The 13,609-nt window shown below is 39.2% G+C and overlaps 1 protein-coding gene across 2 annotated transcripts in view; it reads left to right on the forward strand.

The window, feature by feature from the left end:
• Positions 1-13,609, forward strand: part of LOC126094704 (nose resistant to fluoxetine protein 6-like) — a 386,182-nt gene that overhangs the window by 73,130 nt on the left and 299,443 nt on the right. The window lies entirely within an intron of this gene.

The following is a 13,609-nucleotide window of genomic DNA, read 5'->3' on the forward strand; positions in this document are numbered from 1 at the left end:
TCATCAGAATATTAGAAACAAAGTTATAAGCGATTTCAGTCTTTCTCGGCGTATTCCACTGATGAATTCTTCTCGCAGAAGATGATGGGTACGAAACTCATTGAAACGTTGCGGCAAGACGACGCCACCACTCGGCTGATAACCCGAGAAGAATTCATCAGAAACAAAGTTGATACTAAGTGATATTTTCAGAAGGTGTTTCCCCAAGCTTGTCATGATTATCGCTTTGAGCTGCTGATGAAATCCTTATTTAAAAAAATGGTTCAAATGGCTCTGAACACTATGGGTCTTAGCTTCTGAGGTCATCAGCCCCCTAGAACTTAGAACTACTTAAACCTAACTACCCTAAGGACATCACACACATCCATTCCCGAGGCAGGATTCGAACCTGCGACCGTAGCGGTCGCGCGGCTCCGGACTGTAGCGCCTAAAACCGCTCGGCCGCTCCGGCCGGCTAAATCCTTATTTAAACAACCAGCTTCAGTCCACTGACTATCATCAGGTTCTTAAAATCATTTACAGCGTCGTATTAAGAGAATATAAAATCAGTGACGTCAGATAACAAAACTGTGAACTTGTCACTGTCGTATCACAAAAAAAATGGTTCAAATGGCTCTGAGCACTATGGGACTCAACTGCTGTGGTCATAAGTCCCCTAGAACTTAGAACTACTTAAACCTAACTAATCTAAGGACATCACACACATCCATGCCCGAGGCAGGATTCGAACCTGCGACCGTAACGGTCGTGCGGTTCCAGACTGTAGCGCCTTTAACCGCTCGGCCACTCCGGCCGGCGGTGTCGTATCACAATGTAAGTTTCAACGTGAATATACAAACTGGTGGTACGTGTTGTGACCAGAGGGAACTAATTTCGTCTGGCCAATCTGGCCATAACTGTGGTTTCTTTGATTGCTCTGGGCGAAGGCCCATCAAAATATAACTCATGAATTATTAGTTCGCTTTATTACATAAATGTATACATAAATGTATAGTATTGACACATTTATTTGCCAACTGTCATTGATTGTGAAAGTATCACTTGAGACACTACGTAACAAGCTGTTCTTTTGAGGTACAATGTTCAACATTCACAGTGTGCTTCCGCCCACAGCTTTAATGCCGATTGCTGATGTAACACTAAAGAGGGAATTTTCTAGCAGAATGTATATATATCAATGTTTTTACATTACGATGTTACTACAGTGAAACGTTCATAGTTTTAGTATGATTTTATATTCGCCTAATATGCATTAAGTGATGTTGGTGAGTAATGATGATAGGATAAAAAATAAAGGATAAAAAATAAAGATTTTATCAGTAGCCCAAGGCGATAATCATGTCAGTTTTCAAATTTCATGCTAATTTGTTACCATGTGCTTCACCACAGATTCGCTGTGCGTTGTTTGTGATTCTGATTTACAGTTAAATGGAGATGTTGGCTTGTAACATCTGATTACAATGTCACACAGCACCTGAATGTGATCTGTTTATGATTGAATCTGGTAATGTAATAAACTGACTAGTACAGCCGTGTGCAACCATGATTTTTCAACAATTTTTATAAGTGATAAATAATCGCCACCTCAAAATAATGTTGCTATTAATACCTATGTCACATGGTGCACTCTACTAACATTCTCATTTTATTTTTCGCATCATATCCGTGTAGAATCCCGATATTTCGACGAAATCCTCCATCCGGGAACAACTGACTGTCGTGGCTGCTGTTGCGGTAATCATTTACAGCCCATAGCACTACACCTCTAGTGTTTGAGAGGCATACGCTATTACGTTATTTTGCCAGCGATAATGTTCATATCTACACTAGCGGTGCTAGCGCTCTCGTAATAACGTAAAGGATTCAGTGCATTTCTCTGTCATCTCAGTGCCGAGAGCTCGTTTCCAAGCTCTACTAAAGATTACACCCGTTGCCCAGTTGAAGTTACTCTCCTACATTCTAATTCCAACTGCTTATTTAATACCAGAATCCCAGTACATAAAAGTAATGTATAATAGCGCTTGTCAGACACTTATAAAATAACGACTACTACGGGAGTAGCGGCAATTGATACCGAGTACTGGTCCTATAATCCGTTCATGATAACAATAAATCTGATGTAAACAAACACAAACGCCATGATTGGTCAGAAGCCGTAGCACACGTACACTGGTATTGCTACGCTCTTGGAAGTAGGCCTTACTTTTGTATTAGATACCTTAATACTAAGTTACGTTAAATGAAACTTTACGATATTCAAATGTATTAACAGCCATCAATGTTTTCCTTAATCATGCTTTAGCTACGTAGTTTTTAGTTCAAAAATCGTGTACAGTCAAAGCCTCTGCAGCGTTGTGCTCTGTCGCGCTGTTAATGCGCAGTATAAAAATGGTTGAGGCTGCTTTCTGTTCCGCAGTGGAATACACGAGTGGAACACGGTTAAAAAGTGCAGAGAAATAGGCTGTTCTTCATGTTTTTTTTCATAAATTTACGGAGGTAATCGGCTCTGAAGGCTTCCTACCGTTGTATATACTGCAGTTCATTCAGTACAGTATCTCACAACAGATTTGTAATGCAGTCGGTAGCATAATAGAATATGAACGAATTGTTGTTATAAGAGCGTTGGTTCAAATCTCCACAGTATACTGTTTTTCCTCGTTCAATTTGAAATACCTACATCTCGTTATTATAAAACTCATAATCATTTTTGTGAATAATGCACGTCTTATTGCTTCTAATTACATACTGGTCGCGAAATTCTTGTTTCTATAGCAAATGCAAATTCTTAATTATCGATGTTTTATGAAAGACTGTTCATAAAAGTTGTTTAAATTAAGAAAATATAACAATTTAATTTTTAAGACAAAACCGTCTTTTTGGACTGTTTCCATCCCTTTATACCACAGAGGTAGATGAAAAACAATCATTTTCACAGCATCCAGCGCCGGCCGAAGTGGCCGTGCGGTTAAAGGCGCTGCAGTCTGGAACCGCAAGGCCGCTACGGTCGCAGGTTCGAATCCTGCCTCGGGCATGGATGTTTGTGATGTCCTTAGGTTAGTTAGGTTTAAGTAGTTCTAAGTTCTAGGGGACTAATGACCTCAGCAGTTGAGTCCCATAGTGCTCAGAGCCATTTGAACCATTTTAGCCAGCATCCAGCACATCATACTAATGCTGCATTTTTACATTTGCTACTGCACCATCGCAATATGAACCAAAAAGAACTGATCTGGAGCCAAGCGGCGGGATTTGGCCCGAGAAGTAACGACTGATAAGCTCCCAGACGTACTGGAACTAGAACACGCAGCTCTTTCACACGTCATTGCCGAACGCTGGCGGGATACAGAACGGCTTGTCATACAAGAAGAGTAAATGCTGCGCCTGGTTGGCTTCGTGGACTCTGTTGTTGATAGGTTCGTTATCAACGTAGCAGGTGACATTTCCAGAATTCAAATGTATTTCTCGGATTCGGATAAAGAAGGAGCTAAGAGATTACCAGACGACTGACTGTAAGTAATACCTTCAGTTGCTTCAATATTTCACTATACGGTGAAATCCTTCAATATTCTCTTATATTACACACGGCTTTTGCAGAAAAACTACCCTCTGGTTAAGTTAAGAATTTTCGTCATTCTTGTTCTTAATTACAATAGTACGTTAGCTAAAAACGATAACGTGCTGCGGTTTTCGTCTTGTCGTCTAAGGAGCGTGTTGTGGGAGATTTGCAGTGTATTATTTTATTCTGATTAAAAATTAAATGACATTCGAAGCTGTATTGCTCCCCTTCTCGCCTCTTATTTCGTATGAACTGCAGCTGGTCGCGTCACTGCAGGCTAGCTGTACCAGCTGACCGGCCAGTGCTGTCTAAGTTAAATGAGCTGGTAAAGCTGTTGTCCCGTATTATCGCTAAGTCGATGTGCGCGTAGCGCGCAGCACAAAACGTACCGTTATTATCGTACTTGACAGTACTTACATCTTGGATGCAGTCCCGCGCGAAACGGGAATCCAATGAGGTTCAAGCAAACGCGGAAGAACACATAGTGCAATGTTTACATCAGGTTTATTCTTATGATGAACGGATTATAGTATTCAGTATGACACTCTCGCGGCATTGGATAAACTGTCTAATTATTGCAGACTTTAATCTTGATGTTTAAATTTGACACGTGCAGCAGGTTCGTCGATCAGCGAAACAGAAACTATTCCGAGTACCGATCTTGAAATTCTAGCTGTCCAGAGATAAAAAATTTGGACTTATATTTTGAATTAATTACGGTTAGATAATTATTAGTATATCTGAAGTACTTCAGTGATAATGATCCGTAAATAACGCACAGTTATAAATAATTTTACACTGTTATTTCTTTTATTCATTACACAGCTACGTTATCTTAGAAAGCATCCCACATAACTACAGCGACAAGTTAATCTCGACCATGAAATAATTCCCAAGATTTTTTCTAATTAATCGACTCAATAAGTACGAATACTGAAGTGAAGCCAATCCAAGATCCATGGAAGTGGTCTATCGCAGAAGTGGGGTTCGTAAAATGGTCGTTCTGTCATTTATAACTTCTAATAGTCAGCGAATACAACGAAAATGACTACAGCGATGTCTGAACGAAGCGCGCGTATCTGAAATCTAAGTCGGTCGTCAGACAAAGATATGGAAATCGCGAAAAGAAAGACTTGAAATTAAAATTATTTTGTGTCAAATTTTTAGTCTCATCAGATATTATAGTGTCTTTACTTGTGTCACTGTTCAGTAATTGCTGATTTCTCAAGTTCTTGATTTTCAGTATCCCACGCTTCTACGTACTAGGATAATGTTATTAAAGAAGCAGTAGGAATCAGAATATGTGAGAGCAACTTCAAAAATGGCACCGGATATATTTCGTAGGAGCGAGTTATCGACGCTGAGTAGACACGGAGTAATGTATTGAACTGTTTATTTTCCTATGAGAGCACTGGCACCGCCAGTGCAGATGTGGGAAGAATCTCTGGAAGAGTGACGAAATGATGGCGTACGCCGTAGAACCGGAAGGCAGCCACGACAGTCATTTTTCCTGACGAAGACAATAAAGGCTTTCGTCGAAAGACCGTGGCTGTACCCAAATTTGTCGTGGCAAAGATACCCAAAATGTTTTTTACGAGTTTGACATCGCGGAAAACTTTTATCTCCAATAACATGTTAATAGAGTTATAGAGTTGCCACTTGGTGCCATACATGTTATCAAGTTCCTTCTGTCTTTTTGACTCGTGCAAATAATTCGTTAGCTAATATAGTAGTGGAGAAATAAGTAAATATAAGTTTTTATTAATAAAAGGAATTACATTTTGAATAGTCCGTACCAAATATTAGTCTTATCGTAAAAAGTCGATATCATTATAAACAGTATGATTAACTGTGAAACATAAAATGCAGATATTATCTGTCAGATTAATCTTATTTTTAAAAAATTCTTTATTTTGCAAAACTTATTTGAAAATAAATGTTAGCAGGTAGTGTGTGATCATTGTTTACTTTTTGGTTGTATGTGTCTTTACCGCAAAGGTGAGAACTCGTGAAAAAGGCACGTTTAACTGTCCGTGCGAAGAAACAGGTTCTCGTAAATGCAATCCTGCCCCTTTCAGCGTCTGACCTTGTAGTTTATTGTCATAGCGATGACTACTTTTATTTGGATTTGTTTTCTTATTTGGAAAGTTATGGTTGGATCAGAAGACGTGACATTAATCCAGAATTTGAGGCACAGCTGTATCGAAATAACTGAATTTAGCTATGATGATGTACTCGCCTGAGCGAGTTATCATAATCTTGCACCATTAATTAATCCCTGATTAGCTTTAAGATTTCTAATGAACATAATAAAACCATTTTTCTTTAAATGCAACTGATAAGGTTGTAAACCACAGGTATTTAAAGAGTGCAAGAATTCTACGGGGTACAATCTAACGTTGCTTATTTCTTCAAGTTGGACAGAATCAGAACTGAGGTAAACCTTTGCCTCTCTAGGTAACAAACTGGATACGACATATTCAATAATTTTTGTACAGTCATCATATTTTGGATGTAGGATCGACGTTGAATAGAATTGCGAAACATTTTATTCATTGGTAATGAAATACCCGTAATTGCAATAACAATGTTAGGAATTTTGATGGCTTCACTGAAGTTATCTGTTTGATTTTCTGAATCACCGTTACCTAGTTTAACTAGTCATTCAATGGCATCGTGGAAACCTGAAATATATAAGAAAAAAGTTACCAGCTATTTGAAAGTTTTTGACTTTTTGTAATTATTCATTTGTTACTAAAAATCAACGAGAGATAAATATTCACGGCAATAAATGTTTCTTTTACCTTTGCTTGTAATGCAGATTAATGGTATTGAGGTTAGGAGAATAGAAGGAATGTAACATAACGTTGCAAAGGCTGTAAATTAATGACGAATTAAAAGTGAAATAAATCAAGTTATAAAAGTATATGGTACTTATCTCTGATGATGAACATTGATATAATTTAGGTTATTCGCCCAGAATACAACGCTTACTTAAAGAAAGTAAACAACTCCATCCGCTGTTGTGCACAATATTAAATTTAGATTTTCAATAAATGGCGTCTTCTAAATTCTTCGCATCGACTTGTATCAGCAAAATCGTATAACAGACGACGCTTGTGTAAAGAATCAGAACAACTGCAACAGCTGTGGTGCCTTTTAGTTAAACAGATTGACGGTAGATGGCACCTTTTACATTCTTATTATAAAAATGTCCCCAAAATAAAGCTTTTTAACGAAAACAATAACTTTAAACGATTTGTGTATTTTTCGTCATTAGCAGTGAACGAAATCTTAACAATGACGTCTCAGTGTGTAATTTTTATTAAATAATAGGGGAGATATGACACAGCGACGAAAAAACTTTTGAGAAATTATATGATATTCTGATGATGGGTCATGCCCGAAATGCTTCGGTAAAGCTTTTATAACAAGTGGATTCTCATATTTTAGCTGCCTGCAGCAGTGTTAAGAATGAGCTCATTGTCAGTTTAAAGCACTTGTGTGACTTATTCTTCAAGACTGCCTGTTCGGGATACTTTCCATGAAGGTATTATCAAACTATGCATAATATTAACCTAGACAAAAACTGCACCGGAAAACATAGTAACTGCAAATGGAAACATGCATCACGCAGGAAAATCGATTGCTATCTTACGCGGAAGTTCGTGATTTCATACCCAAATAAGGAAATACGTTATGTCGGATAAGGACTGAATAGTGTGTCGCATCGCCGGAATACCAGTATAAAACGAGGAGATGTAGTATTCATTCTCTGTGGTTCAAGTGTTATGAGGTCTGGTTACTTTGAAAAAGCAAATGTCTTGCACAAACCAAATGAAATTAGATACGCTACTTCTTTACGGAGATCGCAAACAAAATTTCCGGGGTTGTTCAGTGTATTTTCTAAGTATTTTGATTTAAGGAATCTTCTGTTTCCCGTGGCTCGCTACACGGTAACAGCATTTCCTTTGCATTTCGCCCGTCCTCCCCCCCCCCCCCCCGCCCCCCCTCCCCCGGCTGTGTTTCTATCTATACTGCACTTAAAATATTTGAAGAGAAGCGCAAATTTCGAAATCTCGACATGCACTAGGTGTCTTGTTTGGCTACAAACAAGGTACTGCCTTTATTTTCCTTCAATGCCGTCACAGTTGTGATAATAGTTATTACATTGCGGTGACTAGTTTCGGACCATCACGTCTATTTTCAAACCACAGTCTCAGATGTGAGTGTAAATCATACAGTTGCAACCAATGCACATGTGAGTAAACAAATATTCATTACCCCTCACTAGCAGTCATTACGTAGACACAAAATGATAATCTTCGTATGAGCATACAGTGTGAATTCTTTTCAGTCGAACGCAGCAATGCAAGAAATCACATTTATGCTTGTACGAAGTTATCATTTTGTATCTATGTAATGATTACTGGTGAGGAATAATGAATATCTGGTTACTGACATCTACACTTACGTCTAAGGCCATGATTTGAAAATGGACGTGATGATCCAGAACTAGTCACCACAAAGAAATTACTATTATTGCAACTGCGATGGATACTGAAGGAAAATAAAGATTTAATAACCCAAGTTTCTGGTTCTAGCCTCCATCGCTATGTTCGAACTTCATGAAAGATTCTTCTTGTTGCCAACAGTAATGACCACTTTACTCTTCTTCCCTGCGTATAGTAGTGCTTGGTTCTGTATCAGGTTTGTTTCGTCTGAGGGTTATGACATTGTTCGGTGTTTTCTGAAGTTTTGCTGAATCCATATTACAACCAGTTTCATTGTTGTGAAGGTATTTTACAGAAATAAAGATAATTGTGGTAACAAATATACATCATTACAGTATTACACTATAACCTCTGTAAGAGCCACCGGAGATCATGGGTCCCTTACAGTAAAATACTCGAAAAGTACCCCCGATAAACCTCCAAAATCTTATCGGTGGAGTTAGGTTCATCCTAAATGTCTACAAGTCATCTTCCGTGGAGAAGATACCGAAATATCTTTTGGGAGAACAAAGTTTAAAAATATGATCCGTCAAACTCGACTGTTCTTCATTATCACCATAAGCTAATGCTGGGACGACTCCTTCAGCAATGCGATCATCAATACACTTCACGAATTGAAATTCTAAACGTCCTCATGCTCCGCCTGAGACACCGCAATCCAAACATAGCAGAATCTCATTGATTGTTTCTTCGGTTCTTGGTACAATATTTTATACACTATGAATGAAAACATGCGAGATACTGATGTAATATTCCACAGTATTTATCATTTACTAGCTGTTACCTCACTGCTTCGCTCGCACACCAGTAGTTTTGCTATGACGAGTGATGATGAGTAAGAAAGCTAGTTCTTTTACGACATGCCTGGTTATACAGTGGTGTAGAGACTTATGTGTAAAACATGTATGCAGTGCCGGTATATATGTACATAATGAAGGTGTTTCTATTATTTTGCTGTACGTCGAATCTGAAAACATGCATTATATTTTCTAATTATATTCAAAAATGCCTCGATTCATTACATTCGTGAAGAAGTAGTGTTTTCAGGGATTTCCCTGGCTTACATAGTACTGGATGTAAGGTTTGGCCACCAGAGTAATACATATCAACCGTTTCTCCCTTCCATTTCTTTCTCCCTTCCATTTCAATGCATTATGATGCCGACATTTAATGACCACTCCCCTACAGTGACTAATTTATGATTAACATAGTCATTTAATAGATCATAATGAAATGCAGCCTCACCAAATGCCTCCCACGTTCCACATGTACCGAGCGAGGTGGTGCAGTCGTTAGCACACTGGATTCGCGTTCGGGAGGACGACGGTTCAAACCAGCGTCCAGCCTTCTGATTTAGATTTTCCGTGATTTCCCTAAATTACTTCAAGCAAATGCCGGGATGGTTCCTTTGACAGGGCACGGCCGACTTCCTTCCCTATCCTTCCTTAATCCCATGGACCAATGATCTCGTTGTTTGGTCCCCTCCCCCCAGATCAACTAATCAACCGTTCCACATGTGAAAGTACGACTCTCGGTTTGTTCTACATCCTTTCAATCAATGCCGTCGTTGCGAGTCTTCAAGCATCTTGGAAGCTATAAGAGATGCGTTACGCCCAGTGTCTAAAATGCGACGGGCTTGTGACTGTTCTACTGTCTCAGTAGCTTCTAAGGTCATCTGACATCCTGCATCGAAGCTCCGGCGAACATGAGATTGCTCTGAGGTTTGTTGGATTCGAGTAATTTTCGCAAATTGTGTTCTCTTAGAACTATGCGCTAAATTAGACTTACGTGTGCGCGACTTATAGAAATAGTTTTAAATATTGTTCTCGGGCTTACCGTCCCATTTTATTGTTGTATCTCCACCAAAAATCTCGAGCAATGTCAGATGGTGTAGGAGCTCAATACCAAAAACCACGAGCACAGTAATACTGGATAGACCTATAGACACTAAGAGTCACCGACCATCAAGCCAGCGTCATCTACATGCCACTCACGTACACCATATTTACAAATGTTAATAATACTCAAAAAGATACAATTTTCTAAAGTATCCTGCCGTCTCCCTCAGGCTTCAAGCTGAGTCCATACCAAATACTATCGGAATCAGTTCAGCGGCAAAGTCGTGTAAAAGTAATTGATAATACTGGTATTCGTTGGAAGTATGGATTAAACACTTTGAGAACTGAATAAGCATTGCATTAATTACAATAAATCATCTTACGTAGAATAAGTCGACAAATAAAAGCATTTTCATAAATATGATAAAGTTAAAAAGTGAAAGAGTAAATAGCACTTCACAGAATAAATATTTTTCCTTAATTTGCGTTACATTCTTCAAACCAATAACTGTCTTGTACTATACACTTCGTAAAGTAGCCTACAGCTTCTTTGTCAGGGCTCAAGCTATCTCCGCCAAATTTCATAGACGTCAATTCAGTGGTTTAGTCGTGAAAACTTAACAGATAGAGTTACTTTCGCATTTATAATATTAGTATTGAAACCTGTATTGGCATGCATTAAGCACGCTGATGATTGTATAAGCATTGTTTTACAGCTGTTACCCACGGCTGCGCTCTCCTACAATACAAATGTGCATATGGTTTTTTGGCCGGGGAACCTCGATGTGAATGTTCGGGACTACACTCTGGTGACTTAAACGTCTATGATGATAAACTAATGATGGAGACAACCCATACATCCAGAGACGAGCAGAAAAAAACCTTCCAAGTGAAAATTGAAGACGGGAACCAATGTGCGGGAGTCTGTAACGCTAACCGCATGACCAGAGCTGTCAACGTAATTTAAGATGCGAAAAGAAGTTATAAGGCACACATGACGTTCAGCTTCTAAAATGTGACGGGCTTGTGACTGATATTAGTATGGAAGTATGGATTAAACACGTAGAGGATTGTATAAGCATTGTATTCGTTACGATGAAACGTGTTATATTGATTAGATCAGACAATAAAATCATTTCCTCAATATGATAATGTTAAAAAGTCAAAGAATAAATAGCTTTTTCGAAGAGTAATTATTGCTCCATACTTCGTATTATAGACTTCAAATCAGTACGTATGTTGTACTACACCTTTTCTAAAGTATCCTATGTTCTTCCTCGGTGTTCAGGCTATTTCCATACCAAATTTTGTCAAAATCGGGTCAGCGGTTTGGTCGTGAAACGGTAATAGACGGGGTTAATTTCGCATTTATAATACTAGTATGGATTACACGAAACGGTTTTCGGCTGTTACGCCATCTTCAGGTACAAAGAAAAATATGTGATGTAGTAATTTTTTTTTAGAATTGAAGATTTTAAACTAGTGCAGCTACCGAGTATCTCTGTTCCCAGCGATGAAATTGTTAATATTAGATTTAGGAAGAAAACGAGAGGAATTATTCCAGCGAAAATGCGATGTAAGATTATTTAACTAAGATAAAATATCTTAGGATAAAATAAATTAAACAATAAACTTTGGTCACATGTTCCAAGGGAGTGGCTGAACAAAATAATCGTGACCGAGGTCCTAGATTACAAACAAATAGGATACACTAGTTAGTAAGCAGGTAAGTGAAGTAGCTGTGATTATACAAACTTAAAATTTTTTACGAGCAATAGAAATTACAGTAATTGAAATGGAGGAAAAAATGGCACATGTGAATAAGAGGTGTAATATATAACTATCAGCAGTTAGAAGTGGCGAGTAAGGAAACTGTGTCAGATCATGCAGTACTAAGCTTGGGCAGTTGGACGTATGTTTATTAATCCTCTATTTCAAGGTAGTTCATCTTCCTTCGTTATGAATGTGATGTGATACTTCATCTTGCACGTTATAAGTATGGCCTTCTTTAAGCAGGTGGTCTGCAGTAGAAGAGCCTCCTTTTCCAAGTTTCCAACTTCTATGGTGTTCCTTCAAGCAGACACGTATTGCCCTGCCAGACAGACCTATACGCCTGTATAATTTGCCACAATGACAAGGGATTTTGTATACTTCACTCTTTTCCAAAGCTTAATTGATGTCTTTACCAGTGGGAAAATGTGTCTAAGAGATATTGCTTATGTTTTAAAGTTCCTATATTGAAGTTTTCTGACTACATCCAGTACAGCTTTTGTGAAATAAATAATAAGTATTGTAGAATATTACACCTGTGTTTTTATTCGTAATAAGCAGAATCGTTAAGTAATGTATGCTGTAATGTACATCCACTGAATCTGTCTGCTTGTTAGTTAGCCGGTGAAGCACTACAGACTGTAATACGAGGTGCATTCAAGTTCTAAGGCCTCCGATTTTTTTTCTAATTAACTACTCACCCGAAATCGATGAAACTGGCGTTACTTCTCGACGTAATCGCCCTGCAGACGTACACATTTTTACAACGCTGACGCCATGATTCCATGGCAGCGGCGAAGGCTTCTTTAGGAGTCTGTTTTGACCACTGGAAAATCACTGAGGCAATAGCAGCACGGCTGGTGAATGTGCGGCCACGGAGAGTGTCTTTCATTGTTGGAAAAAGCCAAAAGTCACTAGAAGCCAGGTCAGGTGAGTAGGGAGCATGAGGAATCACTTCAAAGTTGTTATCACGAAGAAACTGTTGCGTAACGTTAGCTCGATGTGCGGGTGCGTTGTCTTGGTGAAACAGCACACGCGCAACCCTTCCCGGACGTTTTTGTTGCAGTGCAGGAAGGAATTTGTTCTTCAAAACATTTTCGTAGGATGCACCTGTTACCGTAGTGCCCTTTGGAACGCAATGGGTAAGGATTACGCCCTCGCTGTCCCAGAACATGGACACCATCATTTTTTCAGCACTGGTGGTTACCCGAAATTTTTTTGGTGGCTGTGCATCTGTGTGCTTCCATTGAGCTGACTGGCGCTTTGTTTCTGGATTGAAAAATGGCTTCCACATCTCATCCATTGTCACAACCGGCGAAAAGAAAGTCCCATTCATGCTGTCGTTGCGCGTCAACATTGCTTGGCAACATGCCACACGGGCAGCCATGTGGTCGTCCGTCAGCATTCGTGGCACCCACCTGGATGACACTTTTCGCATTTTCAGGTCGTCATGCAGGATTGTGTGCACAGAACTCACAGAAATGCCAACTCTAGAGGCGATCTGTTCAACTGTCATTCGGCGATCCTCCAAAACAATTCTCTCCACTTTCTCGATCATGTCGTCAGACCGGCTTGTGCGAGCTCGAGGTTGTTTCGGTTTGTTGTCACATGATGTTCTGCCTTCATTAAACTGTCGCACCCATGAACACACTTTCGACACATCCATAACTCCATCACCACATGTCTCCTTCAACTGTCGATGAATTTCAATTGGTTTCACACCACACAAATTCAGAGAACGAATGATTGCACACCCTTCAAGTAAGGAAAACGTCGCCATTTTAAGTATTTAAAACAGTTCTCATTCTCGCCGCTGGCGGTAAAATTCCATCTGCCGTACGGAGCAGCCATCTCTGGGACGTATTGACAATGAATGCGGCCTCATTTTAAAACAAAGCGCATGTTTCTATCTCTTTCCAGTCCCAAGAAAAAAA

This window comes from Schistocerca cancellata, chromosome 8 (genome assembly GCF_023864275.1).
Source record: "Schistocerca cancellata isolate TAMUIC-IGC-003103 chromosome 8, iqSchCanc2.1, whole genome shotgun sequence".
NCBI lineage: Eukaryota > Metazoa > Arthropoda > Insecta > Orthoptera > Acrididae > Schistocerca > Schistocerca cancellata.